The sequence below is a fragment of the Dipodomys merriami genome, unplaced genomic scaffold (genome assembly GCF_024711535.1).
Source record: "Dipodomys merriami isolate MVZ:Mamm:240054 unplaced genomic scaffold, mDipMer1.0.p SCAF_155, whole genome shotgun sequence".
Lineage (NCBI taxonomy): Eukaryota > Metazoa > Chordata > Mammalia > Rodentia > Heteromyidae > Dipodomys > Dipodomys merriami.
Window position 1 is genome coordinate 1,699,088 of NW_027202882.1, and position 12,317 is coordinate 1,711,404.

The window sequence follows — 12,317 nt, forward strand, 5'->3', positions numbered from 1 at the left end:
GTTGACAATTATCCAGATGCATTGTACATTGAAATGCACATATTCTCTATTCAACACTGACATGATGAAGCAAAACCCCTTTGGACAATTAGCTAAAAATTAATTTTTTGGAAATTTTAATGTTAATGGACCAGATGCATAAAATTTTAGAGATAAATAAGAGGATAGCACTTACATATTGTTGAGGCTTGTACTCCTTTCAATATACAAAAATTAGTGTGACAAGTCTACTCCGAATGTTAATTGTGTTTTGCCAATTCTTCTTGCAAGTTGCTTAAAATATAGAAAACCAATTTCCAATATCCCTACACTTCCAATAAAAAAAATCATATAGACCTTTGGGTTTTTCACTTGTTTCTAAATATCTTAATGTAATGTATTGGAACTAATTTCATTCCACATTTAAATTTAAATTTTAGGTCACTAAATTCTTTTCAAATCCTCTCACTCCATCACAGGTATGGTTAGATAACTGATGTGGGCAGAATCAGAACTATTCAGAAGGTTGTAAATAGATGCTTACCTAGTTTTCTCTCTTCTGGAGCATAGAATATAGATTGTCTTAACTGGAAAAAGTTTGCCTTCCCAGGTTTTCTGCATATGAACATTCCATCAACATTTGGTTATTAGAGGATTATTCAAGATTAGCTAAATGTTGATTGATAATGACTGAGCTTGACAGAAAGGTGAGGGAAAACAATCTATACTTCAATGAGGTTCTGACTTGTGTTTCACAAAGGGTTATGAAAGCTCTCCATTAGAAATCTAGCAGCTGTGCTTTTAAAAATCCTTGCATGGTTAGACTTTCTGATAATGTCTCAATTCAAGTACTTAGGAGTTCCATACTATTCAAGATGCTGTATTAGATCCTTTTACATTTTGCAGACAGCTCTTGGTGATGAAATTTGAGCTTTTCAAAATTGCTCTCCCAATTCCATCCACAAAATGCAGACAAAAAAGACAAAAAACATTGAAAAAATGTTTATCTGTTGATAGTGCATATACTTTTATTTTCCATTACAAACATAAAATGTAGTAAAATGTTTTATAGCAATTACTCTGAACTAGGTTGTGGACACATTCTAATGTAAATAATATACTGTGTTCAAGTAAAAAGTTTGAGGATCCAACATTTTAATATGCCTGTGGTCCTAAAACCAATATCTTACCGATATTGACTGATAAATACAACTTCCCATAAGTACAGAAGTTTTCCTTTTATCTTTTTAATATATATTTTTATTGTAAAGACACTGTACACAGGGGTTACAGTTACATAAGGAAGGAAGTGAGTACATTTCTTATTGAGCATTGTTACCAAATCCTTTGTTTTTCCCCTACCATCCCTTCCCTTCACATCACCCACATCCTCCATCCAACCCCCCCCCATAGTATATACTCTGATAGGATACTCTCCTGATACTTTGGTTGTTGAGAGTCTACAAGAGCAAGCATTCCATGGGGAGCAGGGTGACACCATACGACCTTTACTTACTGAGATTTCCGAATGACTTCCTATCACTTGTACTGCATTTTTCAAGTCGAATCTCATGTCTTAAAACATACCAGTTTTAAGAGATAAGAGGAGTGGTAAAAGAACTCTTAGAGACAAATACATCTTCAACATATTTGGTTCCAAGAATTCCATCTAAGGCATATTCAACAACTAGTGAAACTTATGTTGACTGTAACTATGTGTCTTTCTCCATGTGTGCATATATACATGGGTATATGTATGTGTGTATTTGTGAGTAGAGTAACATACACGTGTACATATATAAGGGCACATACATATATGCATATATAAACAAATGTAAATATATAAATATATTTGCATATATATATCAAGTGTTCAGTGATTTAATGTATAGTTCCTAACACATTGTCATTCTCACAAAGTGTACATGATAAACTGCTCTGAGGATCTGTGCTCTATGACGGGTATCCTTTGTACTCACGTCCCCATTATCTTGTTTTTCAGTCTACTTTCCATAGGATAGCTTTGTTTTCATTACATGTAGTTACTCACTGATACTCAAAGGAAAAGGTTGTTTGTAAAAGGAAACGTACTTTTAGGTCACAGGTTAAAAGTATCTTATCCATCCCAATTATTCTTATGAGATAAAATTTATAATAGTAATAAAATTGAGAAGGAATTCCTAGATCTGTTGTTTTACCATTTAGAATGGCAAATAATAATATCACATCACAGTTGTAACTCTTCAATAAGGCAAAGGTAACTGATTGTCCATATCATGTTCCCACAAATCAGTGGATCCTGAAGGATGATAGTAGACCACCAGAAATTCTAAGCAGCAGACATGAAGCATGAAAGAGAAAGTGAGGAAATGATAGAGAGTATAAGAGAGAGAGAAATATCATAATAGTGAAAGTGCATAACAGATAAATAAGAGCTGTATGAGAATATTCATATGCCTATCTTTTGACACTACATGTACATTTGAAGGTATTTGTTGCATAAAAACCAATCAACATAAAATATAAAGCATTTCATGGAGGTCGGAGGAAGATGGTAGAGGAGAACCTGGAGGCTAAACAAGCTCTCACATACAAAGCAGTTTTAGTATTCCAGTGAACAGTACTAGCCTAGATAATCACACCAAGTGTGCCAACACTGTACACAGAGTTTGACTAGAGAGGGAAGATCCAGGCAAGAAGACAGATCTGAGCACTTGCCAGTAGCCACGGTTGTGGCAGCATCTGTGGCTCACATAGCTACCATATCTACAACAGAGTGTCCAGGACAAAGGCGCCATATGCAGTGGGTGAGCGGATTCTGCTCAACACCAACAAGAACTGAAAAGGAGCAGATAAATTCATCCTGCAGATCACAGACCAGAGATAACCAGGAACAAAGACTCCTGCCTGAGTAGAATCCTGACATCCTCACTCCTTCTCATGGAGCAGAGGTGGGAAGGCTGCCCCTCCCCCTCCCACCAGACATCATCTTTGATACTGAGAAAGGCCAGGTTGAGCAACTAGCTCCAACTCAGGTCTTGTAAGAAAACAAAGGAGTCATTTAGCAGGTCATAGGTATCTGACCTGACCTTCCAGGCTCAGATCCACCCAGGAGAAAGTCACCTAGCCCAAACAGAGAGAGTTCTGCCCCCCAGAGGAGTGACTATCTTCACTGGGTTAACAGAACCAGAGGCTGCCCCTACCTACAGCAGCCTAGACAATCAATTGAAATTCAATAAACATAAACCTTGAGAATGGCTCCAGGCTGGGGTCTGGGAGTGTCTCAGGAGCTAGCCCCTCAGGGAAAAGCTACTGTTTGCTGAAACGCCTCAACCCTACCCAGAACGTAGCCTCATCACAGCATATCCAAACTAGAGGAAACAGCCATATTTCTCTTTCGTGATACTCAAAACAGATCTCCCTCCCACTGAACGAGCCTGAAGGAGGATCACAAGATCCTGGATAAAGCGGAGCATTTTATTGACTGCTCAAACAAACTGATGTAAGAAATCAATCAGGCCACAGGAAAACCAAACACCACAAGCAGACCAAAGACTCCACGAAGAGACTGGTTACAGACACCGGGGAGATACAGGATCTTCCCATTCCTCACACACACACACCCCCGAAAATTAAACAACTCTTTTTGGTACCATTTTTTTAAATTTTTTAATTGTTTTCTATTAATCATTTTTTTCTTCTTCTCCTAATTTTTATTTTAGGTGTGTGTGTTTGTGTGTGTGTGTGTGTGTGTGTGTGTGTGTGTGTGTGTGTGTGTGTGTGTGTGTGTGTGCTTTTTTAAAAAATCGATATTGACATTTTGGTCCTTTTTAAATTGTTTTTATTTTTTTGATTCTTTTCATTTTTTTGTCTTTCTTTTTTTTTTTTTTGCGTGACTTAATTGCTGTTTTGCCTCATCCCCAGATAAATACCCTTCATCGATTATTAGAACTTATCCCCCATTGTGTACATAATTAATCCAGAAATGTATTACTTAATTCACAAACTTTTAGGCTTAACTGTTTAATAGCAGTATTATATCTTTATACCATATAATTTTTAAGTAAATATTTTAAGAATTTTTATTTTTTAGTTTTTCATGTCTCCTTTCTATCATCCCCTCCTGTCATCCTATCCTTTTCTTCTTTCAATATCACTTCTTTAAAGTTACATAATTTTTAAATGTTTCACTTTTTAAATTTAAATTTTTGTTTTTCCATTTTTGATTATCTTCTCTTTAATTTCTCTCCTATCATTCTGTCCAATACCTTTCCCTCTCTGAGATTAGGACTTGATTAAATTTACTTTAATTTCTCCACATAATTCTAATCCTATTTTCCCCCACATTTCTCCTTAAACATAATAATTTCTGATTTGAAAAATTCATCTTTGCTGTTCTTAGCCCATTAATGCATAGTTTTTTAATGTTGAATAGATTGTATCTGTTACACTAGGTTCTTTCTGCAGCCATTTTGACTATGCAACTACAGGACTTTGGTTGATGCTTGCCTTAAAATAGTGTTTTAGCAAAAAAATTGGTGTCACTTTCATATCAACTGTGCAGAACAAGCCGGAAAACACGAGAAAAATGGCAAGTCTGGGTATCTCAACTCCCATTCATGATAATCCAGTGACAGAACAGTTAATGAATAATCCGGAGGAGAGTTCCTGCAAAGAGCACTATAAACACTACTGGTAAACGTGGTGAATGAAAAGAATGAAAGCTTGCAAAGGACTCAGTTTGAACGTGAGAGGGAGAGAGAGAGGAGGCAAACCAAACGTTAGTACAGGAATTTCGTGACTGTGAGGAAACTACTCAAAGACTGATACAGTAATTGCGTGACCAGGTTGAGAACAGTCAAAGAGAAATAAAGGAATTGCGTGAGCAGGCTGAGAACAGTCAAAGAGAAAGAAAGAAATTGCATGAGCAGGCAGAGAACAGATGAAGAGAGACACAGGAATTGCGTGAGTAGGCTGAGAACAGTCAAAGGTAACTACAGGAATTGCATGAACGTGAGGAAGCTAATTAAAGCATAACACAGGAATTGTGACATTGGGATGAGAATAGACAAAGATCAATAGAGGCATTCATGGAATCCATAAACAGACAGCTGAAAGAATTCAGGGCGACCACACAGGGAATGCTGAATGGAGCCCGACAGCAGGAATGGGAGTCCAAGTAATCCATAACCAATCAACTAAGTGATTTGAGAACACCAAATTAAGGAAGTAAAGAAGTTCATAGAAGATCGAAAACAAGGCTCCAACAAAGAATTTGAAGCCATCAAGGCCAACAAATTAGAAGGAAAAGAAATAAACCAAGTAGAAAGACAACAGTAGATTAGAGCATGCAGAAGATCGAATCTTGGGGATTGAAGACAGCCTAGGTATTATAGAGAAAGAACATACAACTATCCAAGACAAATCCAAGAAATATGATAGATCTATTCAACATTTGGAATACACAATCAGAAGGCCTACTCTGAGGACAAATGGTGTAGAGGAGCAGGTAGAGACAGAAGTTAATTGTTGAGGAAATCTGTTTAACAGGATCCTAATAGAGAACTTCCCAAACATACAAAAAGATAGGCCTATTCAGATACAAGATGCTTGTAGAATCCCAAATAGACCAGAACAGAACAGCACTTCCCATTGTCACATTATAATCCACACAGGACCAATTCAGATCAAGAATAAGTTCTTAAAAATGTCAAGGAGAAAAAATCAATCATCTAGAAAGGAAAACCAATTAGAATCACCTCATATTTTTCAGCATAAATAAGTAAAGCAAGAAGAGCCTGGCAGGCTGTATGCCATGCCCTGAAGACAAACAATTTTCAACCAAGAATACTGTACCCAACTAAACTCTCCTTCATAACTGAAGGTCAAATAAAAACCTTCCATAGCAAAGAAAAACTGAAAAATATATCTCCACCAAACCAGCCCTATAAAAAATACTTAAAGATGACCTACACACAGAAAACCAACAAGACCACAATAATGGCTAAGAAACCACACCCAAACTGAGAATCCAAGAACCATAGGAAAAACCAAGTTTCCACAGCCCCCAAGGAGGTTACCAAACACCTCTCAGTCCTACCTCTCAACATTAACTTAAAGCTCGAATTTAGCGAAATAGACTGTCTAGTTGGATTAAAAAGCAAGATAATTCTATCTCCTGCCTTCAGGAGGCACACTTTACCTATAAAAAGCAAACACATTTTGTTAATGAAAGGATGGAATAAAATCTACGAAGCAAACGGCTGCCATAAAGAGGAAGGAGTTGCAATAATAATATCAGATAAAATATGCCTCGAATTAAAATTACTGTAAAGAGATAAAGAAGGTCGCTACATGAGACTTATGGGTTCTCTACTTCAGGAGGATATTACAATTCTAAATATGGAATTGCCAAACAAAAGAGCACCAAAATTTATCCAAGAGACACTATTTTCCCTCAGATCTCACATAGGTCCAACGACATTAATTGTTGAGGATTTTAACACACCACCATCCCCACTATATAGATCAAATCAGCAAAAAAAAAATCAACAGGGAAACTGCAGATTTAAACAACTGCATAGAGCAAATAGATTTAACAGACATCTACTGAATATTTCACCCAGTAGCATCAGAATACTCGTTTTACTCTGCAGTTCATGGAACATTTTCCAAAAGAGATCACATTTTAGGTCACAAAACAAACTTGTTCAAATTCAGAAACATTGAAGTTACACCTTGCATCCTCTCAGACCACAAGGGAATTAAATTAGAACTCAACACCAAAAAAGTCTTGTAACACATGGAGGCTGGACGACACACTGTTGAATAACCAGGGGTCATGGAAGAGATTAGAAAGGAAATTCAAATGTCCATGATATTCCACAAAAATGAACACACAAATTACCAGCTCCTCTGGGACACTGCAAAGGCAGTACTCAGAGGTAAGTTTATAGCTCTGAGTTCCTACACCAACAAATTAGAGAGATCTGAAACCAACCACTTAATGAGACATCTGAACCACCTTGACAAAGAGCACCAAGATAAACCCCAATTCAATAGATGGAAAGAAATAATTAACATTAAATCCCAGTTAAACGAATTAGAAATTAAAAAAAAACAGAATGAATCAACAAAACAAAGAGTTGGTTCTATGAAAAAATTAACAAAATTGACAAACCCTTAGCAAATCTTATCAGAAAAAGAAGGAACACACCCAAATAGATAAACTCAGATGTGAGAATGGAAACATCACCACAGAAAACAACCAAGATTCTGAACATTATAAGGGAGTATTTTCAAATCTTTATGCTAATAACTTTGAAAACTTGGCAGAAATGGACCTTTTGCTAGCAATTATCAACATGCAAATACTAAACCAAGATGAGTTAAAGCATATTAAGGGGCCCACATCAAGCATTGAAATAGACACAGCAAAAAGAGACCTCCCATGTAAGAAAATCCCAGGACCTGTACAAGAGCTTCAAAATAGAGCTCACACCAATACTACTCCAACTCTTCGATGAAATTGAAAGAGATAGTTCACTACCGAACACATTCTATGAAGCCATCATAACCCTCATCCCAAAACCAGACACGGACTCATCAAAGAAAGAGAACTATAGACCCATTTCTTTGATGGACATTGATGCAAAACTTCTCAACAAAATTTTGGCCAATCGACTTCAAAAATTCATCCAAAAATCATACACCAATATACAGGATTTATTTCAGGGATGCAAACCTGTTTCAATATACACAAATCAATTAATATAATTTATCACATCAACAAGAGTAAGGATTAAAACCATATGGTTATCTCAACAGATGCACAAAAAGCATTGGACCAGATCCAACACCCCTTTATGATGAAGGTTCTGGAAAAATTAGGAATCCATGGAACATTCCTCAATACAATAAAAACTATATGGAAAACCTACAACCAGCATTATAATTAATGGTGAAAAACTAAAGCCATTTCCGCTTAACTCGGGAATGAGACAAGGATGTCCACTCTCTCAACTTCTCTTCAACCTAGTATTAGAATGCCTAGCTACAGAAATAAGGGATCCAAATAAGGAAAGAAGAATTAAAATTCTCCCTCTTTGCAGATGACATGATCTTGTACTTAAAGAATCCCACGGACACCACTCCCAAATTACTCATGCTGATTCAAACCTGGAAAAATAGCAGGGTATAAAATTAACCCTCAAAAATTAATGGCTTTTCTGTACGCCAACAATGAGAAAAGTGTGGCTCAAATCAAGAAAGCGTTTCGATTTGTAATAGCGCCACAAAAAATAAAATACCTAGGAATTAACCAAAGAAGTGAAGGACTTCTATGATGAAAACTTTAAAATCTGAAAAAGGAAATCAAAACAGAACTTAGAAAGTTGCAAAAACCTCCCATGTTCCTCGATAGGAAGGATGAACCTTGTGAAAATGGCAATATTTCCCAAGGCTATCTACAAGTTCAATGTCATACCTATCAATATTCCAACCGCATTCTTCAAGGAAATAGAAGAGGCAATCCAAAAATTCATATTGAACAACAAAAGACCCCCAATTGAAAAAAGCGATCCTTAACAGAAAGAACAGTGTTGCAGGAATATCAATACCAAATTTCAAACTCTCCTACAAAGCCATAGTAATTAAAACAGTTTTGTACTGGCACAAGAAAAGATCTCAGGAACAATGGAATAGAATTGAAAACCCAGAAATGAACCTACAGACCCATAATCATCTAATATTTGATAAAGGGTCTAAAAAGATAAAATCGAGGAAAGGCTGTTCAGTAAATGGTACTGGCAAAATTGGTTAATCACTTGTAGAAAATTAAGGCTAGACCCTTACATATCACCCTGTACCAGAATCAAGTCCAAATGGATCAAAGACCTCGGAGTCAAAGCAGATATTTTGAAAACATTACAGGATGGAATAGGAGAAACCCTAGGTCTCCTTGACAAAGGCTGGAATTTTCTGAAAAGAAATGCAAAAGCACAACAAATGAAAGAAAGGTTGGACAAATGGGATTGCATGTAATTGCAGAGCTTCTGCATGGCAAAGGACATAGCTAGCAGGATCAATGAAAAGCCCACGGAATCGGAGAGGATCTTCACTAGCCATACAACCGACAAGGGTTTCGTATCTAAAACAGATGTGGAAATCAAAATTTAAATCCCCCAACAACAAATACTCAAAGAAAATACTGCCCAATAAATAAGTGGGCTAAAGACATAAAGAGAAACTTCTCTGAAGAGGAAAGGAGGGTGACCAATAAAGACATGCAGAAATGCTCAACCTCCCTAACCATAAAAGAAATGCAAATCAATCAACACTGAGATATCACCTCACCCAAGTTAGAATGGCTATAATCAAGAACTCTAATAACAACAGATGCTGGAGGGAATGTGGACAGAAGGGAACCTTACTTCATTGTTAGTGAGAGTGTAATCTTTTTCAACCACATTGGAAAGTAGTATGGAGGTTCCTCCAAAGACTCCACATAGAGCTCCCCTATGACCCAGCAATCCGACTTTTGGGCATTTACCCAAATGATCACAAACAAGACCATACTAAAGCTACCACAAAGATATATTTATTGCAGCATTACCATAGCTAAGATATGGAACCAACCCAGATGTCCCTCAGTAGATGAATGGATCAAGAAAATGTTGTATATATACACAATGGAATTCTATGTCTTTATCTGAAAGAATGATATTGCCCCATTTGTTAGGAAATGGAAAACTTGGAAAAAATTATATTACGTGAAGTAAGCCAGGCCCAAAGAAACATAGGTCCCATGGTTTCCCTTATTAGCAATTACTAGTGTATGTCTGAGACATGCAGGAATTGTTAGATAAGTTGATGTTAGGTGAAGTGAACCCCAAGATAAGAATTCAATTTTTTTTTCTTTTCTGTAATTATTTCTAACATATTTATAAGAAGACTTCTTTGTTACTTTTTATGTCCGTCCCGCATGGTATAACCCCTGTTTTCGCTGTATTTGATGTTGGTATAATTTGTGGAGGGGAAGGGGAAAAATTTTTTAAATAGGGATACAGGTGGATCCATTGCAACAATGAGATATACAAGACATTATGTCGAAAAACAAATTTTACAACTTTGGTTGGGGAAAGGGGAGGGGAAAATGAGACGAAAGGGGGGTGAGATGGGAAGAGATAGTAAGGAGAAACAAAGGAGTATGCAACAATGCTTGATAAGAAATGTACTCATTACCTTGCCCATTTAATTGTAACCCCTCTGTCTGGTATTTTCACACTTAAAAAAACACAAAACACCATAAAATATAAAGTGATTTTGATAAAAAATAAAAATGATTCAAAATAAATTATCAATGCAAAAACAATCTTTACAGAAGCAAACTCTGAGATATTACATGACTTTGAAAAGGATAAAGTGACTGAATTTAATATAAATTTAGAAGTATGACCATTCAAAAATACAAAAAGATATTCTTTATTTCATTATATAACACAAAACAGAAAGTAAATGTTGTTTAGATGATTTTTTAAAACACAGTCTCTCAGGTGTTGGGAGGGTGGTTCAGTGTAGAGTGCTTGCCTTGCATGCATGAGGTCCTGGGTTTGATTCCTCAGCACCACATAAGCAGAAAAAGATGGAAGAGCTGCTGTGACTCAAGTAGTATCACTAGCCTTGAGCTGAAGAGCTGAGAGACAGCACCCAGGACCCAGAGTTCAAGCCCCAAAACCAACAAAAACAAAACAAAACACAGTCTCTCACTTTTGTGTGCTCAACATTGTAACACTAGTGCTTCAGTCTAGGGCTAAGATTTTAGGTGTGGACATTTATCAACACTCCTGATTCAGATTCTAATTGATAAAATTTTAATCAATATTTTGTTCTTATTAATTTTGCTCTTTGTAAATTCACATATACCTATAAAAAAACAGTGTGGCCATCCCAATAACATTCTCAAAGTACTTCCTAATGATGACTTACATAAAGTTGTTTTATATTACAACAAGGAAAACAATGCTACAAATAAGGAAAACCAATACATAAATATTAATGATTAATAAAATAAAAAAAACAATTACCACTGTTTCCAGTATTTGAAATGTACTACATATTCGATTTATTATTTTCTCATATTGCTGTACATTTAAAACTGCCTAAGTCTATGATGTTCAACAAGAATTTTATAGGCTATGAGTAGCCTTTAAAGATTACTATTATTATTATTATTATTATTATTATTATTATTAAGATTATTATTTATGGTTCATCTCATCATTTGTATATGGCTTATACCATCATTTGTTCCTCACTAATATATAAAGTAAAGAAGCCTTTAAATTTTAACAGAAACTGTGCAGTTAATGTCTTAAATCTGCTTCTTTACACAAACACTTTGCAACTTCTCATTAGTAATGTTTCTATAAACTCTGAAATGTACATATTTAGTAGTATGTACCATGAATCTTAAATGCTTTATGAAAAAGTTTTATAACCTGCTAAATAGTCTTAATTTTGGCATATATGAGCAAATTCCCAAAATTAAACATATTTAAAACATTAAAACTTTTAACAAACCTTAACACTTTCTATAGTGTTCATTATGGCAGGTTACTTGTACAGATTAATTGAATTCCTTCTACAGATCTGTTGAACAACAAATATCTGTTATTATTTTGTTTTTGACATGTCAAACTTGACTTTATTCTTAAATGTGTTCTTATGTAAGAAATACATGATTCTAAAATTTCACGACAATTCTTTTGAATTAAATTTTTGTGGAATTGTCTAGTTTAAGAAAATCAATTACACTTTATGTATAAAAAATGTTCTGTGCTCAATTCAGTAGCACATACACTAACATTGGAACAATAAAGAGAAGAATAGCCCCTGACTGAGGATGACACTCAACTTCGTGAAGCATTCTAGATTTTTAAAAGAACAGATGCTGGAGGGGATGTGGACAGAAGGGAACCTTAATGCATTGTTGTTGGGAGTTTAAACTTGTTCGAAGAGTTTGGAAAGTAGTATGGCGGTTCCTCAAAAGACTACAATAGAGCGCCCCTAAGTCCCAGCAATCCCATTTTGGCATTCACCCAAATGATCACAAACAAGACCATACTAAAACTACCAGCAAAACTATGTTCATTGCAGCATTATTTACCAAAGCTAAGATACAGAACCAAACCCGAGGCCCCACAGTAAACTAATGGATCAAGAAAATGTGTGTGTGTGTGTGTGTGTGTGTACTGGAATTCTATGCCTCCATCAGAAAGAATGACATCACCCAGTTAGGAAATGGAAAGACATGGAAAAATTTATATTAAGTGAATTAA

General features: G+C 35.7%; 1 non-coding gene across 1 annotated transcript; it reads left to right on the forward strand.

The window, feature by feature from the left end:
* The first annotated feature begins 11,814 nt into the window (after window positions 1-11,814).
* LOC138827391 (U6 spliceosomal RNA) lies at window positions 11,815-11,916 on the forward strand. Its single transcript, XR_011372076.1, has one exon. It is a non-coding gene; the product is annotated as a U6 spliceosomal RNA (small nuclear RNA).
* Window positions 11,917-12,317: the final 401 nt, after the last annotated feature.